Here is a 13,847-nt window from a genome sequence, read left to right on the forward strand (position 1 = left end):
ATGCGTTCGCGATTGGAAAATATTTTTCACTTCTAAGGAAATCGCTGTAAACACCAGCAACTGCACACGAACGACAAAGAAAGAAACTGTCGATTTAACTGGAAGTCAAGTCGACGCGATCTTTGTGAAAGAAAACCGTATAACGATCCAATTAGCCTCATTTCAAAGCGCGAAGTCGCGAAGCTCGTTCTTGAAAATTGCAAAAGTTCGATCGTACGCTGAAACGTTGAAAATCTTCTTGGCTAGATCCACCACGGCCTCGAGGATTGATACTTTCTCGTTACAACGAGCTATTTTTATCGAACTTGGCATGTCAGAATTTCTTTTGTCATTTAATTCTAATATTCAACAAACAGAAAAAAAAATCGGAGAGACTTTTCTCTTCAAAATGATAATGGATCCAGTCGACGAAAAAAAATTTGTTCAATATTTCTACACGCACGTTTGAATTTTTCAGAGTGGATCGTTACGTGTACAATTTTTCTCGCTTTTCATTGCAAAGTCGTGCGAGCAATTTCACGCTGTTCGCTGTAAATGTGAGAAACCACGTGAAAGGGATTCATTGTTTAGAAACAGCCAGCGTTGCAACGCGATAAATTCTCAAAGTTGCCAGCAATAATTTTGCAACGAGCAAAGCTGCTCGAAAATGCTAATGACCACCTGTTAAATTTGCTTGGATCTAGATTTCCCAGCAATGTACAAGCAACCCTCGAATAACCGAATTAATTGGTTCCATGTTATACAAATCCATGCTGGGCGAGGTAGAATTTCATACAGAATGTGTTCCGTGTTACTGAAAATCGTGTTATCCGACAACGCGGATCCATCCGTAAACGTACACCGTGTGTTGCGAAAGGAAAGAAAAAGAAAAAAAAAAAAAAAAAAAAAAAAAAAAAAAAAAAAAAAAAAAAAAAAAAAAAAAAAAAAAAAAAAAAAAAAAAANAAGAAAAAGAAAAAAAAAAAAAAAAAAGAAAAGAAAAATAGCGAAAAATGACCAACCTCGCGCGACGTATTATTTAAAAGTTAGATTTTAAAGGGTACGATACACGCGTCCGTAATATCGCGGCGGCTTTGTCGTATTTGAGGAAAGTAAGGGCAAAGTTTGCCGAAGATCTTTGGCTGTTGGAACTGTCTGGTTTCCAAGACAGTGTGTCTACTCGTCCGATTCTCTTTCCGCGGCGCGTGACTTTCCTGCATCTTGCTTAATCGATAAGTAAACTCGCTCTCCCCTCGCTTGAAAACTTCTTCAATTTCTTAGATTCTATTTCGTATCCGTTTATACCTCCAATTTCCATCCCCGTACATTTAAATGCGCGGAACGACGCTCGCGGATTTACGGCACAGGGTATAGACTATAAAACCGAAGAGATTCATCGCCCGCCGGTGAAATCTTTGCAACTTTGTCCTCCATCTTCAGCGTTTTGTTATCAGCGAAATTTCGCGAAGCGTTTCACGACCGTTTAATGATATTCATAGCAAACTTGCGACACACAAATTATCGTTATCATTGTCACGACTGCATCTCTGAGAACCATTAATACAGGACAAGTAGTGCAAGCGAGTGGAAGATGAAAGAGCGAAAGAAAAATGAGTCGAAAGGAAAGGGTAAAATTTTTTATTAAAGTCTCTAAAGTTTCAAAAATTTATCAAATGTACTTGAGAAAAAGAAAAGAGTGAAAAATTAGTATTTTTTGCAAGACGCTTTTCGAGAGAGTCGAGTTTGAAAATTTATCGTACAGAAACGAGTCGCTGTTTCCCTTCTTTTTGAGAACGATGCCTTTATTCTATACTTTTCACTTATTTTCGCAGCCGAATTCGAAATTTCCAAACTCGATTTTTCTCGAGAACCGGAGGCTTCAACGCAGAATCACTTCCCACCTTGTACGCGTCGACGAATTAACAAAAGAAAAAAAAAAAGAAGTTTCGCAAAGACACGTTCGACTTTTCAATTCGCAGAATGTACAGAGAGTTGCTGCTTGCCCGTTTCAGAATCGGCGGAGAAACACGCGGCCGTGCGTGAAATGAAATATTTCAAGTTTACCGGGGAGTTGGCCGGCCTGCGCTCACAGAGAAAAACATCAAGGAGGGGGGGGGGGGGGGGCAACATCGGGCGTATCGGAACGAAATTCCCAAAGTTTCGCAAGCATGCGCGAAACAAGCCTAGCACATGTGATTAGAGAGATTAAAGGGAAACATTTTATCGTAAACGTTTCGAGAGAATTTAATTCACGTGAAAGCTTTTAGAGGGGTATCGCCAACCCGTTTGGAAAGTTACTGCAAAATTCACTTTGCGACTATGCGAGTCGTGCAATTGCGCGATATATTTTCAAACCAGTCGGCTGATCGAGTTTGCCAGTCTTCCGCGTGCCGTGACCAAGCTGTGGCTAACAAAATCTTTCGTTTCTCTCGTTTCCTCCTTTTTTTTTTCATTCAAAGGACGATTAAAATTCACGCGAATCCCTCATGTTGTTTCGAGGAATCGGGTTCCAACGCAGCCCCGACGCAATTTTTACACCTCAGTCTCTCGTGGCTTTTCGCCTAATTACATTAGGCTGGATTATACTCCGCGATAGGGGGAATTAAAGCGAGAGGGAGAGGGGGAAAAAAGCACGAAGAGGGATTGGCTCTTAATATCATAATCCCATGAGAGATTAATCCAACAAACTCGTGCTTACGAAGCCTGAAAGGCTGGAACAGCTGAGTGTAACATGCCCGTTTCGTGCCTTTCCTGCCCCAGTGAGCCAAGATTTTTAACCAATCGACTGGTTCGGTGGTCTACGTCTCCGACAGACTGGCGACAATAGCATCAAAGTGACAGAAATTTCTAATTTGTCCTTTGCTCAGCTTGGCGAAGAGAAAACGAAGAGACGCGTCGGATCTCCTTCGTCACCGGACTCTACGCGTACGGTGTCTCGTGCTTTCACGATTTCTCGGTGTTGGAACTGCTCTCGAATCAGGTTCGAAAATCAAGCGAGAAAACTCTCGATCGTCGATCCGTGACAAACATACACACACACACACACACAAACACAAATCGAGCTACGTGGTCTAACACGGGCTCCGTGCGTCGAGAGATAATACAGCCAAGTTATGCCGCTTTTTCCGGTCTGCTCTCCCTCCTCTCTGTCTCTATCGCGAGCACACACACATACACACACACACACACACACACACACACACGTACACACACGGATGTATGCACCGGGTGTCCTTGCGGAATGAAAGTAGCCTGGAAAACGTGACCTCTCGTTCCACGTATGAGTAACGCTAAAACCGCACCGGCCTAGGCATGCTCAAAGAGAGAGAGAAAGAGAGAGAGAGAGAGAGAGAGAACTATTGTAGAACCGCGTCGATAGATCTCTGGAGGCTGCGTGCATGTGCGGTGGTAACGTCGGCATTCACTCGGCTGCTTTCTCGGGAATGGAAAAGTTTTCAGATCTCTGTGGCAGCGAGATCGCGATTCAAGTGCAAGTGTCGGGACGCGCAAGTTCTTAGTTGCGCGGAACGGAACGGTTATTGGGCTCGCGTGGTTTTTCCATTGAGGATCTCTCGCGCTAATACGCACGCAGAAGTTTGCTCGACGGAGAAATTTGTCAGCGACGCCTCTCGCCGGATAATTGCTCCGTCGGGGGCAACGTTATTATTTCTAGTCTGCAGCGTCCCGTACGATTGAATTAATGCCATTTACAATTTCCGTCGTTTCACTTTCGAGTCACGGCAAGACGCTTTCTCACAAACTGACAACGAATCGAACAAGTGTTCGAAATTGGATCTCGAGATTTTGTTAAATCTCATTGGAGAAACGTAACCAATGACGCAGTGAAAAATTGTCAATTATCGGAGCTGATTCGCAAAAATCAACTATTAAAATTAATTCGTAATTTCCTTCTCGCATATCGTTGAAAAAATTCTTCTGAAAATCATGTTTGAACTTGAGTTTGACTAAAAGTTGATGAAATTAGTTGTTTCTTGTATTTCGATGTTTTGTTAGAAAAAGTAATCGGGACTTTTGGCCCATCCTGTATATAACGATTTCGTTTGGCCTCGCTTTAAAACGTGGAACCTTTGCTTCGACAGTCGCGAATTCGTTTCTTTTGAGGATAATTTTACTTCGCATAACGAGTAGGCAAGTGAGAATATTTTGTTTCATTGAAAATTGAAAAAATTCAAATGCACGTAAGATTAAATTAAATTGAATTAAATGTTTCTTCGCGACGAAATCCGTCATAGTCTTGAAGACTGACATTTTCTCAAATTCTCTGTACGATTACTATTTTCTTTTATCATTCAAAACTTGAAACACTAGGTGTAGACGATGAAATAGGATTTCTTAAATTTATGTCATTTAACCCTAACGAAAAAAAAAAAGAAAGAAAGAAAAAATCGTACAAAAAGCAAAGAGGAGATTTTAATTCTCGAAACGATAGATCCAGTTGCGAGAAACATTTTTGAAACTTTCGAGGAAGAAGTTCACCAGAAGTGGATCTGTTTAAAACGACTGTTATCAATTTTCAATTATCGACAATGTTTTCACTGCCATTGGTACGATTACGCTGTGCACTGTAAGAAAACTTTTCTTACCACGGTATGTAAAAACCCACGGATCACTGGCGAACGAGGTTAATTACCTTTCTCTTTAAAGAGATGCTTGCACACGTTGATCGCGTCCGAAGGGGGAAGAGTAGAGAAGTTTCCTGTTAAGAAGGAAGCAAAGTTAAGCGCCAGCAAGCAGTTTGTTTCGGGGGAAGAGAAAAAGGGAACGTGGCACATTCCTCGGCCACTGTGTTTCATTAAGCACGCAGGGCGAGATGCTGCGAGTCCTTGGCGTCGCGCGGCGAGAATTTTAATGCGCGCGACATTAACATAAAAGCGTCGTTGGATTGCCGCTCAAGATTTTGTAAATTGTTATTCCAAATGCGCCGGTTACCCGTGAATTATTGCACCTGGGTGTGTATACGCGCGCGGCCGCCGGTTTCAAAGATAATTCGTGCAATTTCGTTGCCCGTACGAACTTCACCACCCGACGAATAGCAGTTAAATTCACTTAGCGCTGTATCAGCGTGATACATTAGCATGCTTGGCAACTGTTTCTACTTTGTTAAGCCTCTTTATATTAATTTGAATACAGGAGAGGATCTCCTTGAATCGTCCGTCTCTCTTTCTCTCTCTTTGTCTCTACGTTATAATTTACAGATTTCACGAATCTGCATAACGGCCAGAACCTCTCATCCAAACTTTATTACAACGCCCCGGCGCATCGTTTCGGCTTTGTCTCGCGATCGCCGTGACAATTGCTCGTCACATTCTCCCCCGGCGAAATTCGAGAATAATTGATCGAAAACTTGACGAAACAAACGATTTCTTCGACTTTGTTACCACGAATGTACCACCAATCGTTTGATTTTCATAGGACAAACGACGGCTACGATTTTCTAGCTCGCCCCATTCCGAAAATTCTTACCCCTTTTTCTTTACAAACCACGCGCGCGATTTTAATTTTATTCCAACCCAAGGACGCGATTATGACTGTTCCGGTAATAGAACGTTTAGATAGCGGGACATTCTACGAATACTGAAACGTTCTGGCTGTGCGCTGGAGACTACTGCGGCTGTTATCGTCGATTTCGAGAGTGCAGCTCGTTTGAGAACGAATTAAAAGCCGTTGTCGTTATCGTGCAAAGTACATCGAGTTGTCGGACTTCGGACTAGCCAGATAAACGTTCCGAGATACTCGTTCCAATTTTCTTTCATTTATTTTCTTCTTCTTCTTCTTCTGTTTGCAGGTCCCGGCCGCCGAACGGAGGCCGAATTAGGAGATCGACTCGACTCGACTCGACTCGACTCGACTCGACTCGACTCGAAAGTGGAACAGCCACCGTGAGATCCGGTTTCGGGAAGACGGGGAAAAATATGAGCATCTCGTGAAGTCGGCTTTAAAGTGCAGCTTTCAGACACCGAAGGGGTAGAAAACACCATGGAAACCGAGGAACTCACCAGACTCGTAGATGAGATCTACAAGGTAAGCCCCGTTTCTCGATCTCGCCGATCGAGGTTCAGTCTCACGACCGTCGGCCGTTGGTTTCTCTTCGTAGGGAAACGGGAAAGTTCTGTCACACTCACGATGAAACTGGCCAAGTGGAATCTCGCGTTCGATTAATTACGTAATTTGGCGATTAACGCTTTCCACTCGTTAGAAACGCTTGACAAGAAAGTCTGAAAGAACGATAACACTGTCACTCGAACTCGCTGTGTGTTGACGGATTGATCGCGGAGCTCGACGCTTGTTTACGATTGTCAAAATGGTTTGAAGAATACAGATACGATCAATTCTTTATCGGCAGGTGAACGAACGTCTCCAATCTGAGCGAGTACATTTTCCCTCGCGAAAGAATAAACCTGGGCCAAAATTGGCCGGCGATGTTAATACGTGACTTGGAAGAAACATTTCAAGAGAACGGACAATTGCGAGGAGAATTTTAAAATACTTTCTTCATTTTATCACACACACACACACACACACACAGTGGCCAAAAAGTAATTGCGGTTTTTTTTTCTAACAGATGGACATGTATGTAAAAAATGTAACAAACTTCACTTTTCAATCGTAAATTCATTGCGCGAAGGAATATACTGATGGCTCGTCGTTCGAACTTGCTTCAAAAAGAAGAAAATGCGCGATCTCATTGACAATTACTCGTTTGTCATTTCAACGTAAAAAATCAAAGAGAATCATTTACGTAATTGTCGGCGAACATTTTTGCTGTACTACATTCCGAGAAAGGAAAGAAAGACTGCAGGCTCGTGAAAGTTATCTAATGTATACGGTGAAGAGGCCTTCGAACCAAGGCAATGTCAGAATCGATTTATTAAATTTCATCTACTGGAATCGTGAAGTTGCCAAAAAGAAGATAATGGAACAAAACGTAAATATAAAAAGAATGGCAAAATATATTAATAAAATTCGCCTTTCATTTGCAAGCATACAAAAAGAAGAAGAAGAAAAAAAAAAAAAAGAAAATGCAGTTACTTTTTGGCGAATATACGAATTGTTTTCACACACGCAACTCGACGATAATAATTTCCAGCCAGCCTCGCTATTTGACGCGCGCGAAAAGCATCAAGACACCTCGAACACGTGTCACGCGATACAGCTGCAATAACGAGAAATGGATTTCCGCGCGCGAGCGAACACTCTCTCTCTCTCTCTCTCTCTCCTTCGAGTAGACACGAGTACGCTCTCTCTCTCGAGAGAGAGAGTCTGTGCCCGAATATGAAATTTGCTCCAGGATCATCCTCTTCTTAACGGTTTAGCAAGTTTTCACCCTCCTCGGTTTATACATCATGCAGCGTGATAAGCTAGCATCTCCCGTTGTCCAGCGGAACAACAGTTTGATAAAATTCGCGCGTTCGATAAAGTCACTGTAAAATGAAACGTGAAAATTTCCCGGGTGGTCACACACCGAGCTCGGAAATTTTAGCGGAATATTATCTTTCTATCCTCCCTTCTCCTGTCTTTTTTTTTTTTTTTTCAAGGGAGTATCGCTTATCGTTACTCTGACGATCTGCCATTTCTCTGCTTCTTCTGTGTCGCGTCTCCACTTCCTTTCCCCAGGATACTGGTTTTTCGTGTCTCTGTACTTTATCTCTCCCCCCCGCTCCCATTTCGCCGTCAAAGGAGGAAATGGATATCGACCTGTACTCCTTGGAAATCACTTTCATCAATTTCTTCAGGTCTTCCGCCCGGGGTTCTCGATTTTGAAAACCGACGTCGAGTGTGTTTTCTGAATAATTCGATCAGACCTGAAATTTCTATCGCGCGAACGAGCGCGCGAAAGTTTTGTCTCTCGACGCAGAATTTCACTGTTATGTGAAAAATTGCGGAGTAGATTTTTTTTTTTTTGCCCTCCACTACGCTTCGAACAGAACTGGCGCGAAGTTTCGTAATACAGAGCGCGCAGAGTTTTAAAATTCCGCGAGCGCGGCTTGCAACAAGGAACTTGCGCGTAATCGCGTTGTAAATTCTGTTTTGCACGAGACAGATCGAATTAGTTTCACTCGAGCTCGATGAAGATTCCGCTGGGGAAATTTGGAAATTACGGCGATCTAATTAGAAAAATCAGTAGTCTGACGGCCGCTTCTTCGAGTAGGTGAAACGTTCTTCGTTTGAGTTTTGTTTTGTTATTTTAAAATTACTAAATTTTTAAATTTTGTTTTGTTATTTTCCTAAATTTAAAAATTCCTAAATTTATTTATTTTAAAATTCCTAAATTTTAAAATTTTGTTTTGTTACTTTCTTAGATTTGTTATTTCCTAAATTCCTAAATTTTAAAATTTTGTTTTATTATTTTAAAATTCCTAAATTTTAAAATTTTTTGTTATTTTATCCAAAATTTTAGAATTTTGTTTTGTTATTTTAAAATTCCGAAATTTTAAAATTTTTGTTTTGCTATTTTAAAATTTCTAAATTTTTTTTTGTTTCGTATATGCAAGTGTCACGAACGGTAAGGTAGCATAAATGTGAGGACAGTTCCAATTCCAAGTATTGGTGGGGACAGCAACGAACGATTAGTGAAGAAAAGTGCATTTAGACATTTAACTTGGGACTGCTATATTATCTATTTCGATCCCTGCGAGGTACTTTGAGGAAAACATTCTCCAACGACAACCAAGTTCGAGAGCTTGTCAAAAACTTGTTTCCATCAAAACCAGGTGAATTCCATACCAAAGAGCAACAAGCAATAGCAATTAACGTCGACTATACCAGAGATTAGGATACAATTGTTTATTTCATTGATAAATAAACTTGTAATTAACTGTAACTCGGTAGAATGTCTGTTGCAAATGGCGGAAATTTTCCATCTTCCGAAACCTTCGACGCTGACGAGCAGAATTATTTGTCGCGCCATCAACAGGTACGGGAAATTGTCACGTGTTGATAAGAGAATCTATACCTCGTCTCAATGTCGGGTCGTTAAAGATACTTATGTAGTTATACCTAACTAGCGAATGTCTGTGGGATTCAACGCGTGCAACGATGGATGAATAGCCAGCCTCCTCAATAGTAAAACCTTTGGCCACTAACGGGACATTTGCGCGTGTCCCCATACGGCTTTGAAAAACCTCCAACAAATTACACATCCTCGACACCGGCTGCTAATGAGACGTGCGTGAATGCACGCGCGTTGCGAGTGGAATTTGAAATCCGAAAGTAGGAAAATCTCGTTTCCTAATTGCGAGTTACGGATCATTCGAGTGGCCGTGCGTTTAACAGCTTGGAACAGAAAGTTAAAAATTGGAAGAGTTTAACGACGTGGTGAAATAACAAAGGCCGAATTATCAGTGACAACGAAGGACTGTCGATTATTCAAGCTAATCGTAAAAGAAACATTGAAGCCTCTATTTTAAAAATCGCGAGGACTGAGACAATTTCTCAAAAATTGTAAGGATTCAAACGTGTGTGGTAATAAAAAAATTTTCTGTCAGTTTGAAGACTGAGGCCTCCCCTTTGTAACAACTTTTTAAAACTCACTGTTCGACTTCTTTTGTTCGATATTTTATTAAACGTCGAGCATCGAGGTAAGATACAATACAAATTCAAGAAATCTTCACTTCAATTCCAAGTTTAGTAAAATCGTACAGCGAGTTTTAAGGGCTCGTTGTAAGAAGAAAATTTTAATTTTCCAAGACCACGCGGCCTTGCTTTTCCTTTGTTCGGAGAAAAATTATTCAACAAGTCTGATTTTTCACAATTTCCGAGAAAAAAAGATATCCTCGCCGCACATCAATAGAAGCTTCACGCTTCAAAATGACTTTGCGAAGTTGTCTCAACATAAATTTTCATTGTCACTGGTGCTAGCTCCTCGTTACAGAAACGATAACGGAAGGTTCTCCTTCTTGACTGACTTTTATTAAAAAAAAAAATTTACCAACGATACCATAATTTCTAAACAAACATGCGTAGAGAGAGAGAGAGAGAGAGAGAGAGAGAACGACGATACGTTTCGAAACCGAAGTTTCTCGGTCCATTTCCAAAGAGAAGGAATTTCACGGGAAATTGAGCATCGACACCGAAACACCGTCGACTTTCTCTACGCGTGAACCACAACACCATCGTTCTCTCATATCCCGCGGAACGAAAGCTCGGTCTACTTAGCTGACTGTACAAAAGTTTCCATCCAGTGACGCGAGCTTGCAGTTAATCCATCCGTTTATCCCTCCACTTATCCGTCTGTCTGTCTCGAAAACGTGCGTTTACGCGGAAGCCGGTAGACACGGTTGCCGCAGAATTTTTCCGATAATTAGGTGTCGCCTCGGAAAATTATCCGTCGCGGAATACAAGCATGGCGGCGAGACTGTATATGGGTAGAGAGCGGCAGAGACAGAGAGAGGGAGAGAGCCGTGAGAGTTCACAGGAGCGAGAATGATTAGGCGGAAGGTAATCTTATTAGTCGTTCGGCAGTCAAGCTTTCCTTTAAACCGTAATACCCTTCTACTCATCTTTGTCGCGATCCTTCGAGTCGTACACTTCCGCTTTCCCCCATTATCCCACCCCCCTCCTCGTAGACCAACCATCGTTATACCTGCTAACGACGGATGTTTCGTGGAAAATAGCAAAATCGCGACAGCAAGCACGAGGTTTACCGTGGCTTAAGTTTCTCTTGTCATTCGCTTCGAGTCATATCGATCTCTTCCCTCTTTCTCTCTCTCTCTCTCTCTCTCTCTCTCTGTCCTTGTCGTAAATTTCGTCACATCACGGGCGGAAGATTCTCGCCAGTTTTCGGATAGAATGGTGTTGGCATTTTCCAATCAGGGAAAAATTCCACTTTTCCGAAAAAAAATCGGCAGAAATTCCGCGCGTCATTTCGCTCGCGTTTTCCACATTTTTTTCTTTTTCTTTTTTTTTTTTTTTTTGTCGAGCGGAGCGCATTCGCGACGATGATACGCGGGAGATTCCCCGACGACTAATTACAGCCGTTGATTGGAACGAGATGCAGAGCCGCGAGATGGACACGCAACCGCGGAGCAACGATTGTAAATTTAGAACGAAACCTTTTTTCCAAAAGGGACTCTCTGTGCATTGGTACCGTGTCGGGTGTCGCGCAATTAAAACCTCGGTGTTGATTCAAACAACGAAACGCGTTTAAAGACGAGCGCGGTATTTCGGTCCAGTTACGTTGTTGGAAATTGTTGGAACAACCACGATGGATCGATGGAAATATAAATATCGAAAACGTCGCTGCGAGCGTGTGCCCTCGTCTATCATACGTACACACACGTCTCGTCGACATTTTTCCCTCTTCCCGCAAGTCTTACGAAGGCGAATCACGCCAACGAGATTATAACGATCTGGCTCCAACAATCTGCAAAGTTTCTCAATGGAAGATGATCCTTTACACGTCGGCTTATTCCCCGCTCTGACAACTTCTTCCACGCCTCAAGATCGCAAGTTACGAGTTTTATTACGTATAACTTCACTTGTCGTTGCGACGTTTCACAGTTGAACTCTTCGCGCACAGTTGTCCGGACTCGGCTTCATCTGGACGAAAGAAAGAAAGAAAGAAAGAAAGAAAGAAAGAAAGAAAAATTTCGAGAGTGGCGCTCGTTTCCCTCATAAACTCACAATCAAACGGCGGGGCGTAATTCCAGCGTCGGACAAAACGATTCTGTTCCCGAAGACGTTATAAACGTCTCTCGAAGTGTCTCGGTCCGCGGAGAAAGAGGATCGTTGAGTAAAACAACGTTGAGATAGTCTCGAGCGTCTTGCCAGAAACGAGATTTGTATGGAGCTTATTATATTCTCTAACATAATAAGCAGTTCCGGTTCGTTCAGCGAGAGCGGATGCAAACTCGTCGAGCCGAGGAGAGCCTCCTCCTCCTCCTCCACCTCCGTAACTCCGCCGAATAACTTTCGCCAGGGAGATTTAATGCGAGAGAGCAATAAAATTGTTTACAGTAATTATCGTTCTCGCTAATGAAGTTTCCCCGAGAGTTAAGGTCTCCGCGTGCGTATCGGACGGATGTGCTTCGCTGGACAATAGCGCCGGGGCTAAAGGGCGTGAAAAGAAGGTATCGGGGCTCGGAAAACGTTCCGTGGGGAGGGGAATGAAGGAGAGAGCGGAAACAACGATCGCAACAACAACCCGAGAAGAAGAACTCTCTCTCTCTCGAGGCGGAAATTGGACGATCGTTAATAAATCGTGACAAATTCACAAGAGATCTCGCGCGGACCGTCCAATTAAACATGACCGAGTGAATTAATATTACCGCGAATGGCTTCGTTAGTTAACGACACCGTCCTGCTGCGAATTAGCGCCAGCCGGTCGCTCCTCCTCCTCCTCCTCCTCCTCCTCCTCCTTCTCCACGATCTTTTCACTTTCTCGCGAGAGAGGTCCATAAATTCTGCGGCCGGTTGAAGTTATTAACGTAATTACTAGTGGATCCCCTCTTCGCGCGCCCACCCTCTTAGTAATCGAGCTAACGTTGGTCGTCGGGCAGCCAGTGCAGGAAGTAAAGGATACAAATCGGTTTTCCGGGTGGTTGGAACGCGTTTGAAATTAAACTGCAGCGGGCCGATGATCGCGGCCGGGTCCGGGCGTGTGGTCGCGACGCTGTTGCCGCTCGTAATCCCGGATAATCCTTTAATTTTTGCGGACTCCGTTTTACATTCGCCTGTGTACGCAAGCCATCCACCACGCGAACTTCAAACTCGCGCACACGGTGGCAAGTAAAGACCCGCTATTTGTACCCGCCGGGCGCATATATTAATCATACGCGGCGAATCTGTTTGAATGGTGGCGGTGCGCGCGCGGCACGCAAAGATTGCTGCGTGTATGGATCGTGTATCGAGATGCGCGCACGCTTGCTATCGATTCGTGAAACGTGGCCGTGTGTTTGCCCCATTCTTGTACACGCCGCGGCAGACAATTTACAGTTCCTCGCGCGATCCGGCTTCCCGCGCGACGATTCTCGTTTGGATATATCGTTTTACGCATCGACTCGGCGAAAGAACGGCCTCGTTACGCGCTCGTAATAAATAAGTTTCGTTGATTACCTCCGCCTGGGATGCCAGCAACGTAATAAGAGGATTTGCGTGAACACGATCGACCGACGTAACCGGTTCTCAATTTTTCTCTGTTTAATCGCCGTTCCAACCGCTCCTCAGTCCGCTCCTCGTCGTCTTTCTTTCGAAGTTCACGCGCGAATTTCGAACGTTACCGAGTCTCCTCGTCTGTTGACAGGTAAATTTTTGTAAAATTACGCGTGTCAAAACGATCGAAATTAGGCAAGTGACGGTACATAGCCAGGAGAGATCGTCTCCAAGATTCTCGATCAATCAACGCCGACAGGTACTCGATCGGGTTATTACGTATCCGAGAGAAATTAGTCGACGCGCTTGACCCGTGCGACGTGCCTAAACTCACGGCCTAATGCGGGTTTCGCGTGGGTTGCGACACCTCGCGGGCACCTGTTTCCGAGAGGGTTGGTTGGTTGGTTGCCCACCCGCCGACGGTGGTCTCGACCGGCAGATCGGAAGCCAATTAACACCCACCCCGGCGTTCCTTCCGTTCACCCTATGGCCAGCAAACACCGGGCGCGTATTCACCCCCCCGTTGAAACATAACTGCGCGGGCCGTGATATACTCGCGCCATGGGGCTCGCTTGTCGACGATGGAACCCCATAAACCCCGTCATGCGATAACGGCGTTAACCTGTAGTTACCTCGTTATTTTCTAACGGCTCCGGCCGACATTGCCGCGCGCCGTCTCGAGGAAATCGAGATTGTAACGAGACGTGAGAGTACAGCAGCAGCAGCAGCAGCAGCAGCTCTTGCCTCTCTCCTCTCCTTT

At 43.8% G+C, this 13,847-nt stretch overlaps 1 long non-coding RNA gene across 1 annotated transcript in view; it reads left to right on the top strand.

Annotated features, from left to right (window-relative positions):
• LOC122538376 overlaps window positions 1-13,847 on the top strand; it is a 76,713-nt gene that overhangs the window by 12,873 nt on the left and 49,993 nt on the right. The window contains exon 2 of the long non-coding RNA XR_006308845.1: window positions 5,784-6,019. This is a non-coding gene — a long non-coding RNA (uncharacterized LOC122538376). The remainder of the gene's footprint in view (window positions 1-5,783; window positions 6,020-13,847) is intronic.

This window comes from Frieseomelitta varia, unplaced genomic scaffold (genome assembly GCF_011392965.1).
Source record: "Frieseomelitta varia isolate USP_RPSP 00005682 unplaced genomic scaffold, Fvar_1.2 scaffold_987, whole genome shotgun sequence".
In the NCBI taxonomy this organism is placed as follows: Eukaryota; Metazoa; Arthropoda; class Insecta; order Hymenoptera; family Apidae; genus Frieseomelitta; species Frieseomelitta varia.